Below are 9077 nucleotides of genomic sequence, written 5' to 3' on the forward strand. Positions count from 1 at the left end.
TCAATGAAAACCAGGAGGTAACGGAACCCATGGGAGGGGGGCAAGTGGGTAAAATCTGTAGAGAGGACTTGCATGGGGTGTGAACCGATAGGCTGGTGGCCAGGAACGGGGGGTCTGACAGAAGAGGGGTTGTGTCGAAGGCAAATGACACAGCGGAGTAGGACATGGGAGATGAGTTGAGAGAGATTCGGGATATAGAAATTCTGTCGGAGAAGAGTGCGGAGGGCTGGGTTACCGGCATGAGAAAAATCGTGTGCACGGTGGACAACAGTGAGGGCCAGGAGTTGTGGAACATACAGGAGGGGTGTGGATGTGTGGGAGGAGGGTATAGTAATCCATCCGGATGGGAGGGTGCAATGGCCAGGTTGCTGCGTGGCCCACTTGCGCTCGGGGTCAGTGTACTGGGGGGAAAGGGAATGAAGGAAAGGTTGAGGGGAGGAAAGGGATAACAGAAGAGGGGGTGTGGGCGGACCTTGGAGGGCCGCCTGGCGAGCCGAGCGGTCAGCCAAGGCATTACCGCGGCTGATGAAATCACGGAGGCGACGGTGGGCCCAGCAGTGCATGATAGAAACTTTGGAGGGTAGCAGGATAGCATCCAAAAGGTCCAGGATGAGTTGGTGGTGTTGGATAGGGGATCCAGAGGAGGTGAGGAAGGAGCGCTGGTGCCAGAGGGCAGCGTGGGCGTGAACAGCTAGAAAGGCAATTTAGATAGGAAAAAAACAAAAATGCAAAAAGGGAGAGAAAAATCTCCAAAAATGGCCAATGGTATAGTTGGTTTCCTTGGGGTACCCCACAAACCAAACAGATAGACAACACAAAGATTACAGGGCATAAACAAACATAGAAAACAGAAAAGGCGTGGAACTTTTCTTCCAGCTGGCAAGGATTCAGAGCTGAACTTAGATCTGCAGAGAAATGCACAGTTATACAAAAACAAACGTCCATCATAGCACGAATCATAATTGTGTGCACACAGTGGCAAAGTAAAGTGCGATATAACACATGGCATAATAATAAAAGGCATCTATTAATGGTTACTGGAACGTCCGAAAGAGAAAACGTAAGAATGTAATCACTCTGGCTTGGTGCCCTGCCAATTACATTCATAAGGCAGACAGGGACGCAACTGCTAGGGTGTGCTTCAATCTTGAAAAATAAGCAAAACTTACTAGGTACAGTGTACAATGTTAAATATAGAGGTATTCTGAAGTATGGCAATGTCAATTCAAAGGGGAAAAAAAGAAACATGTTAAATGTTAAGTGCAAGGTCATTTCAAGGTTACTGAAAGCAGAACATTGTCCTCCTTCTCTGGGTAGAAAAAGACTCATTGTAACAGGTCCAGAACAGCTCTGTATGTATGACTGCGAAACAAAGAAGAGACATTTTAACGTGACACCACCCCTGAGGTCACTTAGCCATGTTCCCTGCGGGCAGACCTGGAACCCTTGTCTGCCACCTGGGTCCCGCTACACTCTGAGGAGTGGGCACTGCTGCAGACTAGATGTAGCTACTTTACTCTGCACTGTCCTTACATAATAACTACCCCCTGCCTCTGGAGTTTGAGCTACCAAGTTTATTTGAAAGGTATTTCTATTTCCAATTGTATTTAAAATCAGATTGATAATAACACTTTATACAAACATGTATGGGAAGAAAGAATTCATAAAGAACACCAGGATAAAGACACAATACGGGAAAGCAAGGGAGACTATTAGCACAAAAGAAGTAATCTCAATCCATCCGTTATCAATAAAACTCATTCATAAAGGAAAAAAAAAAGTTGACCACATTACACCGCTATTGATTAAGTCCCATTGGTTACCTATTAGCCACCGAATTACTTTTAAGATATTATTCTTGGTTTTTAAAGTTCTAGCTTTCAATGAGCCTCAATTAATGTCTAGAATGATCATTCCTTATTATGCCCCTTGTTCTCTACGATCATCATCACAAGACTTAATAACTGTCCCTTCCTTAAAAATTGTGGGTACAAGAAGAAATGACATGTTTTCTGTTACAGCGCCACAAACGTGGAATGCACTGCTACTGTACATCAGAAAAGAAAAAGATCTTATCTCTTTTATAAAACTCTTAAAAACTTTGTTATTTAACTTTGTACTTGTGTCTTAAAATTGTTTGTCCTCTAAAATGTTTTTTTTTTTGTTCAGCGCTTAGAATGTTTGTATAGGCGATTCATCAAATAATAATAAAACTTGAAACTTGAACTTGAATTATCAAGCCCATGTTTAGCAAATATTTCAATTTTCAGAAAAATATGGATACTTAACCTCTATCATTGTTAGTCTTGTACTTTAAATCCCCCAACACTGGAATACAAAGGCAGGGATGTGCCCAACACAAACCCCACATGTCTGACAAACGGTTGCTTTTTTTTTTTTTTTTTTTTATTACCAGCAGACACACTTTGACAACTGCGAGAACACGTAAACTATCTGGCTCAACTTTCTTTAAATTACTCACTGTCTGTAACAAATCCACTGCACGCAACATATATCTAAAATCACAGTCCTTATTCTCGTTCATCAGTGCGAACTCACATTCTTAATTCTGTCTTGATCCACATGCATTTTACCCTGTTAAGAAACTTACACTATCCTGTCTGCAACTTTCGGCAAAACAATCATGCTGGCTTGCTTTACCAACCTTTCCCAGGTTTCCAACCTAAATGCTATTTCCATCTCCCCGGGTAATTTCTCAACATCACCAATTTCTTGTTCTCTGTGTCTTGTCAGGTGTCCCCAGAGCTTTTGTTTTATTAATTTGACAAAAAGTTGATTAAATTCCAAATACTAAGCCTTTGACAACAATAAAAATAAGGATGAAGAAAACAATAAAAAATCTTAGGGTCGCCATAATCGCCAGAAAAGGCAGTTGTAAAATATTTAAGCATGATCTGAAGGGGGTCGGTGGTGCTCTGACCCATATTATACAATCTATATATGCACCCAACAAAAGTTCCAATTTCCAGAAACCAGAATCCTATATACCTCTCTGTGCTTCACAACGGATTAAGAAGTTACTAGACAGAAGAGGTAGAGACAGGATAGAGAAGGAATCAACTTCTCACTTACCAAGACAGGTCCGGTACCGGCACAACAAAACCAGGAGCCAGAAATCTCCACCGATTCGTTCCTTCTCGAGGTGCAATCCGTTGTCTTCGACGAGAAACCGTTCCTGGTCAACCACCAGGTTAATGCCGGCTATTACGGGTCTCGTAGGAGGCAAGGTTTGAAATCCTCCGAGGGAGACGATCGTGCCAAACAGGCTCAAGTCTGTAGATCAAGTCCCTGTTCAGCTGCGCCAAATGAAGGTACCTTTTAGGATAAGGCCCTCCGTTAGTAGTGCAGAGACTTGAGCCAGAGACTGAAGAGATTTAAAAAGGCTTTTATTAAACAAGCATATATGCTGGACTTCTGGGCAGAACTGGCTGCATAAACAGAAGACCCTGAGGATCTCGGACACAAAAGTTATATAGGATCCCGCCGCCGGCCCCTCCTAACCAGTCCAAACCAGTTCTAACCAGCTCTGACCAAAAGGTAACAGCAGAGAGAAAAACAAAACCATAAATCCATCCTATAATCTATACAGCAGCATCCTGTTGCCTCCTAGCCGTGCCAGGCACTAAGACAGATACATAGAACAGGCCTGCATGCATACGTGATTTCTCAGAGCAATAAAATGGAGTCACAAGTTGTTCTTTGTACTAATTATGACCCACTGATCTAAAATTGAGTTTCTTCATCTACACCGTGACCCAGGTATGTCAGCTAGCTAGGGATCCTTCAATCAACAACAAAGATTGAAATACACAATGTCATCACCCAAAGTGCTCATTTTGAAGGGGAGGCAAGTCTTCCCGTGCTAGAGAGAGTAAAACCCAAGGAGAAAAAGACCCCAACTCATGCAGAACCCCAGTCAAACCCACATTCACCCATCAGCACCATCCAGCAACAGACACTCCTCCCCCCCCCCCTCCCCCATACACACAGATCTCACAGACTGAACCGAACTGGACACGAGGAGCCGGACACAAAGGCCACCAATGCCGGACGCCAAAATGGCCAACTCCAGGCATAGAGTTCTAAGCAAGCTATACAAAAAAAAATGAGCAAGAGCCGAAAGACAATCAGGATCAGGTACCACAACTATGAAGAAGATCCTGCTCCGAACTCCAAAAATTTATTCCACAATGCACAATAGTCTTTCCAGTGGGCCTGCACTCTGGAAGAATAAGTCTGCATCTCAAAAAGTGCCAAGGTGTCCATACGGGTCACCATACAGAAAAGGAAGGTGCTTCAGAAGAGGTCCAATGTTGCAGAATCAGTTTCTTCCCGATCAGAATAGCATGAAGGACGAACTTCTGGGAAGGCAGAGCAAGGCCTTGTTGAGACAGGTCCTGCACATCGCCCAGGAGCAGAGCAGGTGGGTTCCAATGTAGAGTACAGCAAAGAGTGTCATCCAGTCGACGGCGAACGGAGTCCCAGAAGGAGAGTGCCGGGCACTCAGAGTAGGTATGCAGATAAGTGCCAGGGGACAAATGGCATTTAATGCAAAGATTATCAGTCCACAGTCCAATGGTGAAACCTCAAATTCTAGTAAGGTATGCCCTGGGTAATATTCGGAACTGAGTTTCTTGCAAGGAGACAGATTGGACAAACTAATAAATATTTGGAAAAAGATTTGCATATCATGAAGGGAGACCTCCAAACCTAAGTCCCTAAGATACCAAACCTAAGTCCCTAAGATACCAAAGGTTGGAGGCAAAGCTCACCCTGATAGTCCCTTCCCTCTCTGTACCAGGCAGCAATCCTGTTCTCATGGGGAAGAGTAGCAAGGGCTCTCTCATCCAAGGGGCCATAAGTCCAGGTATCAGTAGGGGCAGCACTGAGAGACCTATAATAATGTTGGATCTGTAGATATAGATAAACATGCGTGGAGGGGAGCTTCTAGTGTGTACAGAGCAAGGAGAAAGAAGGAAATTGCCCACCCCCTAGATACAACAAGTCACCTATGGTAGTATGTCGCTCAGTGCGACCCCTCAAGCCATGCAGGCCCCTCAAACCGGATATGAAACCAGGATTACCAAGCAGGGATAGGAAGGGGGACGGATAAGGCAACTTATTCTGAAGCCCCCGCCACCAAGCCCAGGCCTTGCGAAAGGCAGCAAGAAAAACCAGAGTAGGATAGGTCAGGGAGAGAGACATGCGTGGGATCCCATGTATATAAGATACAAAAGACATAGGGGTACAGCAAGAGGTCAAAAGTCCCGGCGGAGAGTAACGGAAATGAAGAGTCAAATGCTCATGTATCCACCGGAAAAGAAAGGCCACATTATAAAGCCTGATGTCCGGGAGGCCAAGCCCTCCCTGGGACTTAGCACGAGATAATTTATGGAAGCCAATCTGCGCTTTCTTTACATTCCAAATAAACGTGCGAACAATGAAGTTGTAGTGGCGCTCGTCCTCCTTACTGATCCAAAAAGGCACCAATTGTAGGGCATACAAAAGTTTGGGGAACAAAACCATCTTCACCAGTGCCGCCCGTCCCATCAATGATAACGGAAGAGAGCGCCATCTATGACAGAAGGATTTAATGCGACCTATAGCAGCAGAAATGTTCGCCTCGTAAAGCTTTACTGGATCCCGATACAGAAGAATTCCTAAGTATTTCAATTTTCCCAGGGCAATGCCCACCCCCAGCTGAGTATACCAGGAATCACCCGGTGAGTCATGCAACAACAACGCTTCAGTGTTATCATAGTTAATTTTCAAGCCCGTAAAGTGACCATACGAGTTAATAATGTGCATCAGACGGGGGAGATTGACGTCCGCATGGTTAACGTAAAGCAGCATATCATCAGCGAACATATTAATACGAAACTCGTGCCCCCCCCAGTTTCAACCCCTGTAATTCCGAATCCATGCGGATTCTGATAGCCAGCGGCTCGAGGGAAAGAAGAAAGAGCAGGGGAGACAGCGGGCACCCCTGTCGGGTGCCTCTACCCAGAGGAAAAGAGTCAGAAACTCCTCCGTTAATCAGCAACTGAGAGGTAGGGCGGGTATACAGAGCAGACACCCAGGCCACAAAGTCCACCGAAATACCAAATTGTCCTAAAATCCAGAAAAGATGTCTCCACGAAACCATATCGAACGCTTTCTCTACATCTAAACTGGCGATCATTGCTCTATCAGAGGAACGATAAGGGAGCTGTAACAACGCAAGCACCTTAAGTAAATTCATCGAGGCCTGCCTGCCAGGGACAAAATCGACCTGGTCCTCATGGATCAGATCCGGAAGGATGTTATTAAGGCGCTTTGCCAATATGCCAGCGAGGAGTTTAACATCCTGGTTGAGGAGAGAAATGGGCCTATAGGAACCCAGCTGATCCACAGGTCTTCCCGGTTTGGGTAGAATAATGATATGGGCACCATTGTGAGTGTCACCTGGAGGAATTTCCGTCCTCAACCCCATGAAAAAGGCTTGTAGAGAGCAGAGAGCAGAAGGAGGCAAAAGTTTGTAAAACTCCGGGCCAAAACCATCTGGCCCAGGAGTCTTAGCCAATATGAGAGTGTGAATGGCCAATTTCAACTCGTCTCCACTAATCGGACGGTTAAGCAAGCTCCCCTGCGAAGCAGATATCCCGGGCAACGATAAACCAGTGAAGAAGGAGTCTCGAGCTTGATCATCAGGCGGTTGCTCAGCATATAATTGTTGATAAAACTGGGTAAATTGAGCCGTGATCGCCTGCTGTTGGGTGTAAACCCTCCCCGCCCTATCCTTGATGTGAGTGATGACATGCCGAGCCCTAGGAGGTCGAATCAGGTTGGCGAGTAAGCGTTCAGTCTTATTCCCCCAAACATGTAGTTTGTATTTGTAGAAATAGATATTTTTGGCCGCCCGTTGTGTGAGAATAGAGTTGATCTGAGATTTAACAGCGGAAAGTCTCTCCCGTAAAGGTCGTGCAAGGCTCGATATGTGCGCTCGCCGCAGGCTATGCAACTCCGCAGTCAGTGTCATCAGCTCTCCATCCTGGTTTTTTTTTAGCAGCAGCTGAATAAGCCAATACATGACCTCAAAGAACGGCCTTGGCCGCCTCCCAATACACAACCGGACTCACGTCCTCCACCGGGTTGGTCCGGAAAAAATCCTCCCACTTCTGCTGCAGGTAAATTTTAAAATTAGGATCCAAATATAAGAGGGGAGAAATCCTCCAGATTCGCCCAGCAGAAGCAGGTGAAAACTGGAAGGTAGCGCCAAGGAGAGCATGGTCGGATAACAAAGGGGCGGTCATAACTGCGCGAGACAATTTCAGGAACAAAGTGTCAGAGATAAGGATATAGTCTATTCTAGTATAGACGTTATGGGGGTGGGAATAGAAGGAGAAATCACTATCATCAGGATTCAGAATCCTCCAAGCATCTAACAACCCCAGTTCCCGCATAAGAAAGGGAATCCCTCTGTCATAGTGTCCCCTAGCAGGAGTTTTAGCAGGCTTACAATCCATTAGGGGCTCCGCCACCACATTAAAATCTCCCCCCCAAATCAATTGATGGGAAGAGTAAGGTGCCAAAATCCCCACCAAGGAGGAGAAAAATTCAGGAGAGTAAACATTTGGTGCATATATATTACCAAGCACCATGGTGCTGCCCCACAACTCCCCAATCAGAAATAGGTACCTGCCCTCAGGATCCTTGATCTCTTTATGAATACAAAAGGGTATATTTTTGTGAATCAAGATTGCTACCCCACACTTTCTGGAGGAATACGCAGAGAAACCCACCTGTCCCACCCAATCCCTCTTAAGTTTGAGATGTTCAGTGGTGGACAGGTGAGTCTCCTGAAGAAAGGCAATGTAACTCCGCTCCCTACGTAAATAGGCAAGAATCTTAGACCTTTTCACAGGTGAATGAAAGCTATCCACATTTAAGGAATTAACAGTCAAGTTAGCCAGAATGATAAACGTAGTAGAGGAAAAACAAAAAGAAGCCATAAACCATCAAACAGAGGAGAGGGGACGTCCCAGCCAAATTCCCCCCTCCACATAGTACCATAGAAAAATGCAGCCCCCCTACCAGCCAGTTCAACCTGGCAACCGTCACCCCCTCCAGGTCCCAGGGGTAACCAGGACAAGAGGCACACACTCCCCACCCCAGCACAATCACTCCCCGGCTCAAGGCGTCCGTCAACAGGAACGGCTAGGCCAGGCCAACTGCAGAAATGAAGTCCAGCAAGGAAAACACCAGGCAGGAGCAGAGACTTCAATCACCCGCTCGAGGGAATCCATCACTGGCGGGAGCTTTTGGATAAACTGCTCCATAGCCTGGGGTGTATCAAGAAAGGTGACCTTATTATTGTAAAAGATGCGAGCCCATGCAGGATACACCAGAGTAACTCTGATATGACGCTTAAAGAGCTCATTGCAGAAGGGAGCCATTGCACGCTGCTGATAAGAGACTTGAGGTGAGAAGTCCTGAAAAAGGAGAATCTTATGGCCCTCAAATTGCAGCTCCTTCCTCTTGCGGTACAGAAACAGAATCCTCTCCTTCACTGCAAAGTTGAGGAAGCGTGCTATGACTGGGCGCGGACGCTGCTCTCCCTCGCGGCGGACTCCCACACGGTGCGCTCGCTCGAGCAACAGCGGGGCCAAGGGGGCCTGGATTTCAAAGACCTCTGGCAGCCATGCCGCGAGTGAAGATCCACATCCCTCACAGAAGCAGGAATGCCGATGAAGCGCAGGTTATTTCTATGGCCGCTATTTTCTTGATCCTCCGCTCGCTCCTTCAAGGTGGTAGTGGTGGTTTCCAGCGTGCGGAGGCGTTCCTCGAAGTTGTCGGTGCGGACTTCCTGCTGAGCGATGCTTTCCTCGGCGCGCTGTATACGGTTCGTTTGGGAATCCAGACGCTCCCTCATTTCCTCCATAAAAGACTGGATTTTGGTAAGTTTGTCCTCCATTACAAGAGTTAAGGAACGGGTGAGCTCCTGGACAGCCGCATCTTATAGGGTAAACATAGGCACCTCGTGTTTGTCCGCCATCTTGTCTCCCGGCACTGTGGTT

This window comes from Geotrypetes seraphini, chromosome 5, assembly GCF_902459505.1.
Source record: "Geotrypetes seraphini chromosome 5, aGeoSer1.1, whole genome shotgun sequence".
NCBI lineage: Eukaryota > Metazoa > Chordata > Amphibia > Gymnophiona > Dermophiidae > Geotrypetes > Geotrypetes seraphini.